The 15,064-nt window shown below is 45.3% G+C and overlaps 1 protein-coding gene across 4 annotated transcripts in view; it reads left to right on the forward strand.

Moving 5' to 3' along the window:
• Nucleotides 1-15,064, forward strand: part of LOC134931701 (transcription factor COE3-like) — a 265,596-nt gene that overhangs the window by 189,580 nt on the left and 60,952 nt on the right. The window lies entirely within an intron of this gene.

The raw sequence follows: 15,064 nt of genomic DNA on the forward strand, positions 1-15,064 counted from the left end.
CTCGCCTATGACTGTTCTACTGCTCTGATTGGCTACAGTTTGATCTAGTTCTATGACCGCTGTAATGCTTTGATTGGCTACTGGTTGGTGTAGTCCACTGATGGTCTGATTGGCTACAGCCAGTTCTTGTTCTGTCTATTCCTTAGCTGCCTACAGCAGGCAACTCTGAGGACAAGAAAATAATTGTCATAGGAGTTTATACTTAAATAGATCTCACCTCACAATGCATTGCTATTATTGGATTGCGGGCAATAATCAGTAAGGATTGCAAATTATGCTTTTTAGCCTCGCATCGCCACCCAGGATGCTCTCTGCCGCCTCCTCCCGCGACCACGCACTAATTGCGATCATGCCACATTTAGTGCGCGGTCGCAGAACGTAGTAAGCCTAGTTGCAACGAACGGCAGGAGGTCTGGTTTCATCTTTTTGATCTGAGCGGCTGCGTGTGACATCACGCAGCTGCCCCGATCACGCCCCCCCCCCATTTGGATGACATCGCCACCCGTTTCCCTGCCGCCGCCCCCCGCAATGCTCCATCTCTACCTTGGAAACGGAGCGTTGCCCCCCCCCCCCTCCCGCTCCTCTAACTCCTCCAACGCAGTAAACGCAAGCGCAGGGCGGGACCTGCACATGCACCCACCGGGCGAACGCAAAAATTCCTGCTGAATAGCGATTTTCAATCCAACCTGAATTAGGCCCTCTATGCAATATATGACCAGTTTGTTTTCTTGCGCCATCAAACTCCGAGGGGTATATATTTACTAAGTGGCGGGTTTTCAAAACCACTGATCTTCTGCAGAATTGGAGGCGAGATTTAAAAGCACAATAATACTGAACACAAAACCAGGCGTGTTCTGCGTTCTATAGTATCGCCATACTGGCAAATCCACAGAGAATCTGCGTTTGGTACATTTCCCCCTCAAGTCTTTATAACAGCCTTTGTTATATATATGCACAAGTGATGCGTTCTCATTCAGAGGGACAGAGATGAGTATCTGTAATTGTCAGTTAATATGCCAGGCAGAGGGGGTTACAGAGGCGGCCGAGCCGGAGCGAGATGAGGACTCGGCAGATGAGAAGAACAAAGTGAAGACAGGTCCCCTAACAATGATAAATGCTCTGTGCTCCATGTAGCTGTGACAGGACCACTGGCCCTCAGCGGCCGCCAGCATTTAACCCTCTCATCTCCCGAGCATTGGTCCTCCTAGGACTCACGGCATCCATGTTCCCATCAGCGCAGACAGGCGTTATCACTGCACCAAGGATGTGTCCCGGGGACGGGCTGGGGGATCCACTCCTGGGATTACGGCTTTATTCCTTCTGGATTGAAGCATGAAATCCATATGAGAGCAGTGAGGCCTTAGTGAGCTTCTGCCATTTCTCTGCCTTTCCAGGTATATGTCTGTGGGGTTTATTGCCAGCTCCCAGGGATAACAATTGGGACCGCGATCTGCAGCGCTAACGAGCCTTCTGTGGGAGAGTTCTGCGCTATCTCCTGCGTTAGGCTGTTAGTACATAGCAACCGTTCATAACACGATGCAGAAACTGCACTGTACACCGTGCATTTATACAGAAACCAAAAACCTTGATAAATAGATCCCTTGTAGTGAGGAAGGAAAACGCACTTGTAGAACTGCGCACCCTGGAAATTACAGCGAGATGGTAAATTGCAGGAAGAAGTCAGCAGACTGTGTATTTACAGACGCAGCGCAGAACGGCGAATCAGAGACCGTGCCGCCGGAGAGTCGCACCTCTGCGCAGCGGTCACAGGAAATGTCACCGTAACGTCACTCATTCCTATCAGACAGGAAGAGGCAGCACCGTGCGTTTATGCTGAGCTGCGCTCCCGAATGACAGATAGGAAAGCCGTATTGTAGTGGTTATTACACAATGCTATTCTGTGTCTGAGGATATGTGTATTGTACTGTCCTGTATATACAGTACAGTGCACATACATTACATATACAGCTAATCGATATACCCCACCCGTATACATATACAGCTAATGGTTATACCCCAGCCATTTACATATACAGCTACTGATTATACCCCAGCCATATACATATACAGCTACTGATTATACCCCAGCCATATACATATACAGCTACTGATTATACCCCAGCCATATACATATACAGCTACTGATTATACCCCAGCCATATACATATACAGCTACTGATTATACCCCAGCCATATACATATACAGCTACTGATTATACCACAGCCATATACATACCTATACAGTTACTGATTATACCCCAGCCATATACATATACAGCTACTGATTATACCCCAGCCATATACATACCTATACAGTTACTGATTATACCCCAGCCATATACATATACAGCTACTGATCATACCCCAGCCATATACATATACAGCTAATGATTATACCCCAGCCATATACATATACAGCTACTGATAATACCCCAGCCATATACATATACAGCTACTGATTATACCACAGCCATATACATATACAGCTACTGATTATACCACAGCCATATACATATACAGCTACTGATTATACCCCAGCCATATACATATACAGCTACTGATAATACCCCAGCCATATACATATACAGCTACTGATTATACCCCAGCCATATACATATACAGCTACTGATTATACCCCAGCCATATACATATACAGCTACTGATTATACCCCAGCCATATACATACACAGCTACTGATTATACCCCAGCCATATACATATACAGCTACTGATTATACCCCAGCCATATACATATACAGCTACTGATTATACCCCAGCCATATACATATACAGCTACTGATTATACCCCAGCCATATACATATACAGCTACTGATTATACCCCAGCCATATACATATACAGCTACTGATTATACCCCAGCCATATACATATACAGATACTGATTATACCCTAGCCATATACATATACAGCTACTGATTATACCCCAGCCATATACATATACAGATACTGATTATACCCTAGCCATATACATATACAGATACTGATTATACCCCAGCCATATACATATACAGCTACTGATTATACCCAGCCATAAACATATACAGCTAATGATTATACCCCAGCCATATACATATACAGATACTGATTATACCCCAGCCATATACATATACAGCTACTGATTATACCCCAGCCATATACATATACAGCTACTGATCATACCCCAGCCATATACATATACAGCTACTGATCATACCCCAGCCATATACATATACAGCTACTGATTATACCCCAGCCATATACATATACAGCTACTGATTATACCCCAGCCATATACATACCTATACAGCTACTGATAATACCCCAGCCATATACATATACAGCTACTGATTATACCCCAGCCATATACATATACAGCTACTGATTATACCCCAGCCATATACATGTACAGCTACTGATTATACCACAGCCATATACATATACAGCTACTGATCATACCCCAGCCATATACATACCTATACAGCTACTGATAATACCCCAGCCATATACATATACAGCTACTGATTATACCCCAGCCATATACATATACAGCTAATGATTATACCCCAGCCATATACATATACAGCTACTGATAATACCCCAGCCATATACATATACAGCTACTGATTATACCCTAGCCATATACATATACAGCTACTGATTATACCCCAGCCATATACATATACAGCTACTGATTATACCCCAGCCATATACATATACAGCTACTGATTATACCCCAGCCATATACATATACAGCTACTGATTATACCCCAGCCATATACATATACAGCTACTGATTATACCCCAGCCATATACATACACAGCTACTGATTATACCCCAGCCATATACATATACAGCTACTGATTATACCCCAGCGATATACATATACAGCTACTGATTATACCCCAGCCATATACATATACAGCTACTGATTATACCCCAGCCATATACATATACAGCTACTGATTATACCCCAGCCATATACATATACAGCTACTGATTATACCCCAGCCATATACATATACAGCTACTGATTATACCCCAGCCATATACATATACAGCTACTGATTATACCCCAGCCATATACATATACAAGCCATATACATATACAGCTACTGATTATACCCCAGCCATATACATATACAGCTACTGATTATACCCCAGCCATATACATATACAGCTACTGATTATACCCTAGCCATATACATATACAGCTACTGATTATACCCCAGCCATATTCATATACAGCTACTGATTATACCCCAGCCATATACATATACAGCTACTGATTATACCCAGCCATAAACATATACAGCTAATGATTATACCCCAGCCATATACATATACAGATACTGATTATGCCCCAGCCATATACATATACAGCTACTGCTTATACCCCAGCCATATACATATACAGCTACTGATTATACCCCAGCCATATATACATATACAGCTAATGATTATATCCCAGCCATATATATATATATATATATATACAGCTAATGATTATATCCCACCCATATACATATACAGCTACTGATTATATCCCAGCCATATACATATACAGCTACTTATTATATCCCAGCCATATATATATATATATATATATATATATATATATATATATACAGCTAATGATTATATCCCACCCATATACATATACAGCTACTGATTATACCCCAGCCATATACATATACAGCTACTGATTATATCCCAGCCATATACATATACAGCTACTTATTATATCCCAGCCATATATATATATATATATATATATATACAGCTAATGATTATATCCCACCCATATACATATACAGCTACTGATTATACCCCAGCCATATACATATACAGCTACTGATTATACCCCAGCCATATACATATACAGCTACTGATTATACCCCAGCCATATACATGTACAGCTACTGATTATACCCCAGCCATATTCATATACAGCTACTGATCATATACATATACAGCTACTGATTATACCCCAGCCGTATACATATACAGCTATTGATTATACCCCAGCCATATACATATACAGCTACTGATTATACCCCAGCCATATACATATACATCTACTGATTATACCCCAGCCATATACATATACAGCTACTGGTTATACCCCAGCCATATGCATATACAGCTAATGGTTATACCCCAGCCATATACATATACAGCTACTGATTATACCCCAGCCATATACATATACAGCTACTGATTATACCCCAGCCATATGCATATACAGCTAATGGTTATACCCCAGCCATATACAGCTACTGATTATATCCCAGCCATATACATATACAGCTACTGATTATACCCCAGCCATTACATATACAGCTACTGATTATACCCCAGCCATATACATATACAGCTACTGATTATACCCCAGCGATATACATATACAGCTACTGATTATACCCCAGCCATATACATATACAGCTACTGATTATACCCCAGCCATATACATATACAGCTACTGATTATACCCCAGCCATATACATATACAGCTACTGATTATACCCCAGCCATATACATACACAGCTAATGATTATACCCCAGCCATATACATATACAGCTACCGATTATGTCCCAGCCATATACATATACAGCTACTGATTATACCCCAGCCATATACATATACAGCTACTGATTATACCCCAGCCATATACATACCTATACAGCTACTGATAATACCCCAGCCATATACATATACAGCTACTGATAATATCCCAGCCATATACATATGCAGCTACTGATTATACCCCAGCCATATACATATACAGCTACTGATTATATCACAGCCATATACATATACACCTAATGGTTATACCCCAGCCATATGCATATACAGCTACTGATTATATCCCAGCCATATACATATACAGCTATTGGTTATACCCCAGCCATATGCATATACAGCTACTGATTATACCCCAGCCATATACATATACAGCTACTGATTATACCCCAGCCATATACATATACAGCTACTGATTATACCCCAGCCATATACATATACAGCTACTGATTATACCCCAGCCATATACATATACAGCTACTGATTATACCCCAGCCATATACATATACAGCTACTGATTATACCCCAGCCGTATACAGCTACTGATTATACCCCAGCCATATACATATACAGCTACTGATTATACCCCAGCCATATACATATACAGCTACTGATTATACCCCAGCCATATACAGCTACTGATTATACCTCAGCCATATACATATACAGCTACTGATTATACCCCAGCCATAAACATACACAGCTAATGATTGTACCCCAGCCATATACATATACAGCTACTGATTATACCCCAGCCATATACATATACAGCTACTGATTATACCCCAGCCATATACAGCTACTGATTATACCTCAGCCATATACATATACAGCTACTGATTATATCCCAGCCATATACATATACAGCTACTGATTATACCCCAGCCATAGTTATTATAGACATAAGGGAATTAATATTCTAGGAAATGGTGAAACAATAAAAGTTACATGTAGGTTGAGTCTTTTTTTCTGGTTTGCATTTTTGAATATCTGGAATGGCGCTCAGACAATTGTGCATGCATTACTGCATTCATTCCGGGTATCCTGCAGAGAGTGCCAGAGTACGCGTATACGGAACACGTCCGGAATCAGTACACTTATATCATCGCTAATAATGCTGAATTATTAATCAATTGTCATACCACCAGGGTTAAATACGTATTTTAAATATGTATTCAACATATATTAAAACTGTAAGTGATGTCTGTACATAGCATTTTTTTTTTTTAAGAAATATACTTCTAGGGACTGTTAATGAACTATAGAGATGTTCTTTCTAATTAGTGACCTAAAAAGAAACTGAGGTATGTACAGTATGGTCTAGATGTGACATAGGGGGCAATAAAGGAAAAAACATAAACATATATTGCACACCCCAAAAAGCACTCGGGGCTGCAGGTGTAGTTCTCAGGACCTGCTGCTTCTCCCATGGTCAGCTTTACGTGGCTTGCTCACCAGTTAGTAGCCCTAAGCATCTTTTTGTGTTTTTCCCTAAAGGAAAAACTGCAAATATTGTTTACAAAGATTTTTTCTGATCAAAGGCCTAATTCAAGGTTGATTGCAAAACAACATTTTCCTCTAATGGGCAAAACCATGCGGCACTACAGGTGGGGCAGATGTAACATGTGCAGAGAGAGTTAGATTTGGGTGGGGCGTGTTCAAACTAAAATCTAGATTGCAGTGTAAAAAATAAAGCAGCCAGTATTTACCCTGCACAGAAACAAAATAACCCACCCAAATCTATCTCTCTCTGCACATGTTACATCTGCCCCCCCTGTAGTGCATATGGTTTTACTCATCAGAGGAAAATGTTGTTTTGCAATCAACCTTGAATTAGGCCCAGTGTGTACAATATAAAATATACATCACAATATTAGATGGCACTACTGTCTTGTAACATTTTTTACTCTGAGCAATAACAGACAGCCACGCGGGCAAACGCTAGTTATTATATCAATAATGACTTGGCGGCCCTCTGGTGTTAGTGAACTTTATACCACTATGGCAATTGGTCAAAAAGATGCTCACTAATACTATGCTATTACATACATAAAAAAAATCTTCAAATTCATATACATTTACTAAAAATATTTGCATAAAAAAACAGTATAGAGTCCGTTATACACGAAGTTCCTTTTCTCCGCCTCCTTTTTTTCGAAGGTCGGAGATCACAATAATAACAATAACCCAACGCATTTCGTCTCGTATAGACGATATCAGATATATACCAAACTAATAGGATCTGTAAGAGGATTCTTACTATCTGATAGGTGGTTGGTTCCATTGCAGATTCCCCCTAATTCAATTATCTGGTTTTTGAATACATTCTTTGGTTTACGAGCCATTCCATTCAACCAGGTGATTGGGCTACATATCAAAGAACCCTGAGCCCCTTTTAATAAAAAAATGAGTGTCTACATCTTTCTTGTATGCCAGGTTCTCATTTGGTTGAATAATAAAAGAAATAGCCCTGATGAAGTCTCTATACAAGATGAAACGCGTTGGGTTATTGTTATTATTGTGATCTTCGAAAAAAGGAGGAGGAGACAAGGAACTTTGTGTATAACGGACACTATACTGTTTTGTTTGCAAATATTTTTAATAAATGTATATGAATTTTAACATGTTTTTTATGTATGTAATAAATAGTATTAGTGAGCCATTTTTGACTAATTGCTATAGTGGTATAAAGTTCACTAGTACCAGAGGGGCGCCAACTCACTATTGTAGCGCAGAAGGAGGGTCATTTTTAGTAGCTAGTTATTATATATTTTTAAAAAAAATCATAACTGCTGTATGAAAAATTATTTAATTTATCATTTTGATAGTAGCAATCCTGCTATGATCAAGAATGTTGATAAGGGCCAATTATCCTAGATAGTAAGAGTGTTTAAAGCTCACGTTCATGCACATTATACTAGGGCTAGCCACTGACTGTCGATGATCTATGGCCGATATCAAGTGTTTTGCCATCGATGATGGCCACTGATGCCCACCATTGATGGCAGTGTCCCCACCCCTTCCTCGATGTTAGGAACACAGAACGCATCCATTGATAGTTTTCTAACAGTGGTTTAAAACCATCGGTCGTCAATAGTACTGCCGCCAATAGCCATCACAACAGTATTCCATAAACATTGCCATTTGTATGTTATACTGTAATTCAAAAGTAATAATAGAAGTTTTAAGCAGATGTTCTAATTCTAATTCAGTCATAAAACCCGACAATTTCTAAATCGTTTTAGGAAAAAACTTAAGGCGGTTAAGAATCTTAACATACAACATGTCAGACATTGGCATTTAGACATTGACCACGTCGACAATGATGACATGTCAACATGGTTAGAATGTCAACAAAACATTCCTGGTAGTCTAGCGGTGACTTATCTGGTTCGGCAGGTCCGGTGGCTCCAGCGGTGTCTTCCGGGTCCGGCTGTCAGCTAACAGTGACTACTGGCTGTTCCTGCGGTGGTTCCGGCAGTGAGTATCGCTAACCCCTAACCCTTCCTCCGGTGCCTAACCCTTACCTCACTTCCTGTAGCCTAACCCTAATCCTCTCTAGTGCCTAACCCTAACTTCCCCTCCTGTGGTCTAACCCTAACCCTTCCTCCGGTGCCTAACCCTTACCTCACTTCCTGTAGCCTAACCCTAATCCTCTCTAGTGCCTAACCCTAACTTCCCCTCCTGTGGTCTAACCCTAACCCTTCCTCCAGTACCTAAACCAAACCTCCCTTCCCACAGTCTAACCCTACGCCTAGTGGCTAACAATAACCTCCCCTCCCGTACCCTAACCCTACCTCCGGTGCCTAACACTTACCTCACTTCCTGTAGCCTAACCCTAATTCTCTCTAGTGCCTAACCCTAACTTCCCCTCCTGTGGTCTAACCCTAACCCTTCCTCCAGTGCTTAACCCTTACCTCTCTTCCTGTAGCCTAACCCTAATCCTCTCTAGTGCCTAACCCTTACCTCACTTCCTGTAGCCTAACCCTAATCCTCTCTAGTGCCTAACCCTAACTTCCCCTCCTGTGGTCTAACCCTAACCCTTCCTCCAGTGCCTAAACCAAACCTCCCTTCCCACAGTCTAACCCTACGCCTAGTAGCTAACAATAACCTCCCCTCCCGTACCCTAACCCTAACCCTTCCTCCAGTGCCTAACCCTTACCTCTCTTCCCGTAGCCTAACCCTAATCCTCTCTAGTGCCTAACCCTAACTTCCCCTCCAGTGGTCTAACCCTAACCCTTCCTCCAGTGCCTAACCCTTACCTCTCTTCCCGTAGCCTAACCCTAATCCTCTCTAGTGCCTAACCCTAACTTCCCCTCCAGTGGTCTAACCCTAATCCTTCCTCCAGTGCCTAACCCTTACCTCTCTTCCCGTAGCCTAACCCTAATCCTCTCTAGTGCCTAACCCAAACTTCACCTCCTATGGTCTAACCCTAACCCTTCCTCCAGTGCCTAACCCTTACCTCTCTAGTGCCTAACCCTAACTTCCCCTCCTGTGGCCTTACCCTAACCCTCCCTATAGTGCCTAAACCAAACCTCCCTTCCCACAGCCTAACCCTACTTCTAGTGCCTAACAATAACCTCCCCTCCCGTAGCCTAACCTTAACCCTCCCTCTAGTACCCTACCCCTAGTGTCTAACCTCCCTTCCCATAGCCTAACCCTGCCCCTAGTGTCTAACCTCCCCTCCTGGTTCCTAACCTTAAACCTCCCCCTGGTGTCTAACCCTAACCTCTCTTCCTGTAGCCTATCCCTTACCCTATACCTAGTGCTTTACATTATCCTCACCTCCCGTATCCTAACCCTGATCCTCTTACTAGCGCTTATTCTCCCTTCCCATAGCCTAGCCCTACCTACCTGTAGTGCCGAATCCTAACCGTCCCTCTACCCTAGTGCCTAACACTAACCTCCCCTCCCGTTGCTTAACCTTAACACTTCCCCTAGTGCCTAACCCCCACTCCAGTAGCTTAACCCTAATCCTACCCCTAGTGCCTAACACTAACTTCCCCCCCAGCAGCCTAACCCTAACTCTTCCCATAGCGCCTAACCCTAAAGCACCACCGCCAGAGCCTAGCCCTAAACTTCCCCTCCTGTAACCTAACCCTAACTCTCCCCGTAGTACCTAACACTTACCTCCTTTCCCAGTGCCTAAAACTAATCTTTTCTCCAGCAGCGCAGCCCTGACTCTCCCCTAGTGCCCAACCCTAACCCTCTACTGCCAGTGTCTGTTCCTCATCCTCCACTGCAACAGCTTAGCCCTAACCTCCTCCCGTAGCCTAACCCTCTGCTGCCATAGCCTAACCCTAACCCTCTGCTGCCACAACCTAACCCTCTGCTGCTGAAGCCTAACCCTAACCCTCTGCTGCCACAGCCTAACCCTAACCTTCCCCTCCCATACCCAGGGCCGGTTCCGGGTCTTCTGGCGCCCCGGGCGGCATTAGGGGGCGTGGCTTCGTACACGGGGCGTGGTCATTTACGCCCCCTGTACAGACTGAAATGATGTGCGGTGCGCGATGACGTCATCGCGCACCGCACAGCAAAGGTCCTCTCCACGAAGGGAAACTAGACGCGTACGCGTCTAGTTTCCCTTCCCAGCGGCAGCGGGGGGGGCAGCAGCCAGCGGCTGCAGGGGGGCAGCGGGGGGCACACAGCAGCAGCGGATCTTGCCCTGGTGCGGCGCCCTCCGGATGGCGTCCTGCGCCCTCCGGAAGGCGGCGCCCCGGGCAAAAGTCCTTCTTGCCCGTGGCAAGATCCGCTACTGCCCGTACCCTAACCCTCTGCCGCCACAACCTAGCCCTAACCATCTCCTCCCACAGCCTAACCCTCCGTTGCCACAGCCTATCCCTAATCCTGCGCTGGCACAGCCTAACCCTCTGCTGCCACAGCCTAACCCTATATGTACAGTCCTGTAACCTAACCCTCTGCTGCCGGAGCCTAACCCTAACCCACTGCTGCCACAGCCTAGCCCTAACCATCCCCTCCCGTACCCTAACCGTCTGATGCCACAGCCTAGCCCTAACCTTTTCCTCCCATAGCCTGACCGTCTGCTGCCACAGCCTAACCCTAACCCTCTGTTGCCACAATCCCTAACCCTAACTCTCTGCTGCTGGACCCTAACCCCCTGTTGCCACAGCCTAGCCCTAACCTTACCCTCCCGTACTCTAACCCTAACCCTCTGCTGCCACAGCCTAGCCCTAAAAGTCTCCTCCCATTGTCTATCCTTCCGCTGCCACATCCTAACCCTCTGCTGCCCAGCCTAACCCTCTGTTGCCACAGCCTAACCCTAACCCTCTGCTGCCACAGCCTAACACTAACCCTCTATTACCACAGCCTAACCATAACCCCCTGCCACCACAGCCTAGCCCTAACCATCTCCTCCCGTAGCCTTAACCCTCCACTGCCACAGCCTAACTCTAACCCTCTGCTGCCACAGCCTAACCCCAACTTTACACTCCTGTAGCCTTACCCTAACCCTCTGCTGCTGGAGCCTAAACCAAACCCCCTGCTGCCACAGCCTAGCCCTAACGTTCCCCTCCCATACCCTAACCCTCTGCTGCCACAGCCTAGCCCTAACCTTCTCCTCCCATAGCTTAACCCTCTGCTGCCACAGCCTAACCCTCTGCTGCCACAACCTAACCCTAACCTTCCCCTCCTATACTGTAACCCTAACCCTCTGCTACCACAGCCTAGCCCTAAACGTCTCCTCCCATTGCCTATCCTTTTGCTGCCACAGACTAACCCTAACCCCCTGCTGCCACAGCCTAAACCTAATCTTGCCCTCCTGTACCCTAACTTTAACCCTCCGCTGCCACAGCCTAACCCTACCCCTCTGCTGCCACAGCCTAACCCGAAATATACACTCCTGTAGCCTTACCCTAACCCTCTGCTGCTGGAGCCTAAACCTAACCCTGTGCTGCTACAGCCTAGCCCTAACCTTCCCCTCCCGTACCCTAGCTCTCTGCTGCCATAGCCTATCCCTAACCCTCCGCTGCCACAGCCTAACCCTTACCTTCTCCTCCCGTAGCCTAACCCTCTGCTGCCACAGCCTAACCCTAAACCCTCTGCTGTCACAACCTAACCCTAACCCCCTGCTGCCACAGCCTAGCCCTAACGATCTCCTCCCACTGCCTAACCTTTTGCTGCCACAGCCTAACCCTAACCCTCTGCTGCCACAGCCTAACCCTAACCTTCCCCTCCCATACTCTTAACCCTAACCCTCTGCTACTGGAGCCTACACCTAACCCCCTGCTTCCAAAGCCTAGCCCTATCCTTCCCCTCGCGTACCCTAACCCTCTGCAGCCACAGCCTAGCCTTAATCATCTCCTTCCGTAGCCTAATCCGCGGTTGCCACAGCCTAACCCTATACTTCCCCACCCATATCGTAACTGCTGGAGCACAACCCTAGCCCTCTGCTGCCACATCCTAGCCCTAACCATCTCCTCCCGTAGTCTAACCCTCCTCTGCCACAGCCTAACTGTAACCCTCTGCTGACACAGCCTATCCCTAACCTTCCCCTCCCGTATCCTAACCCGCCACTGCCACCGCCTAGCCCTAACCTTCGCCTCCCATAGTCTAACCCTAACCATCCTCTGCCACAGTCTAACCCTTACCTTCCCCTTCCATTGCCTAACCCTAACCCTCTGCTGCCACAGCCTAACCCTAACCCTCTGCTGCTACAGCCTAGCCTTAACCCTCTGATCACATGATCCCTAACCCTCCACCTAAGCCTCTGTTTGTGTAGAATGTCAACATTTCGCATGTCAACATTCTGCATTTCGACAACATAACTGTTGACATTGTGAGTCGACATTATTTTTGTCGACATTGTAAATGTCGGCATAATGACTGCATCCCATTATATGTATACACTTACTGCCCCAATACAGGTACTGCGTTCCTCCATCTATAAATATACTGTATGGTAAAACTATCCCAGCTTTGGAACCATCTCAGTGGATCTGCTTTATGTTTGGGGTTGCGTCCATCTCACAGGACACCGTGCAATGTGGGAGCACAGTCCTGGTTACACCTGTAACCCACATATAATATAGAGAGAGTTACTGTAACTCTCACTCAATAAAGTCAGACATCTGGACTAGGTAAGTACAGCAAAGGCATCTCCATGGTAACTAGAATGCCAGCCAATCAGGAGGGTACATGGGCCTTGGGTCAGAGGGGCCCACAACCTGCAGATGATCTCACCTGTGAGCAAGAAGCAGTTTACATTTGCTTACCTGCAGTGGTTTTATACTGACCATTACTGCTAGCTTCATACAGTATTACCAGGCTTCCACTGCAGAAGCACATGCGTAGCACCATGTGTAAGGTGTCTGACTGCAATGTGTGAGGTCCTGGGTTGGAGTCCCAATTGTGACATTTCAGGAATGTGTATGTGTGTTAAATGTAGCTCTCATGTTAAGTGTATGAATGTGGTATTTCGGGGTGTTCAAATTTTGGTATTTAATTTTGATTGGTGTTCAGATCCCTTTGTTTGAGTGCTTTGAAAGTCTGCATAGATGTGCTACAATTGTGTATATGCCATAGTATCACAGCATGTGCTTGTTGGTCCTCCAGTGAGGGGCAGGGTGAGGGGACCTGTCTGTCTCCTCTGCCCTGGGTCCCACAGCCCTGTAGCGCATGCCTCGCTGACACCTGTAGGCGCAGTCAGGAGGTAGCACATTACATACTTCAGGTGTACACTATGTCGTCTTCCTGAGTCCCTGGACAGCTCATCACAGCAGGCGGTCCCCAGTGAGAGGTTTGGAGAGAGCAGCCGGGATGCTCCATTGAGCTGGTGAAAGGCTGGCCATTGGGAATAGTATTATGCCACCGCTTCACTGATCCTGCCATCCGCAGAGACCCCTGTCCTTTCATCAGCCCTGTTACAGACGTTCCTTCTTACAGTAATACATATTGCTGAGATCACATCACAGCGACACATTATGCATACGCTTCTCTGACTGTACGTCATGTACCTGTCTGTTACACGTCCAGTACTTATTCTAGACTACTTCTAAGTCTACCCGCCCTGGTGTCCCCATGTATGGCTAACCCTGTCCGCTCAACTTATCGCTGGGGAAGGGGCTGAAACTGGGGGTGTAATACTGCGTTTAGGACAGACTGACGGATAATTCCTGATATGGCAGCGGTTAATGTTCCTCTCTGTATGGGGAAGTGATGGATAATTCCCTGATATGGCAGCGGTTAATATTCCGCTCTCTGTATGGAGAAGTGACGGATAATTCCCTGATATGGCAGCGGTTACTGTTCTCCTCTCTGTATGGGGAAGTGATGGATAATTCCCTGATATGGCAGCGGTTAATGTTCTGCTCTCTGTATGGAGAAGTGATGGATAATTCCCTGATATGGCAGCGGTTAATGTTCTGCTCTCTGTATGGAGAAGTGATGGATATTTCCCTGATATGGCAGCGGTTAATGTTCCGCTCTCTGTATGGGGAAGTGACGGATAATTCCCTGATATGGCAGT

The sequence above is a fragment of the Pseudophryne corroboree genome, chromosome 1, assembly GCF_028390025.1.
Source record: "Pseudophryne corroboree isolate aPseCor3 chromosome 1, aPseCor3.hap2, whole genome shotgun sequence".
Classification (NCBI taxonomy): Eukaryota; Metazoa; Chordata; class Amphibia; order Anura; family Myobatrachidae; genus Pseudophryne; species Pseudophryne corroboree.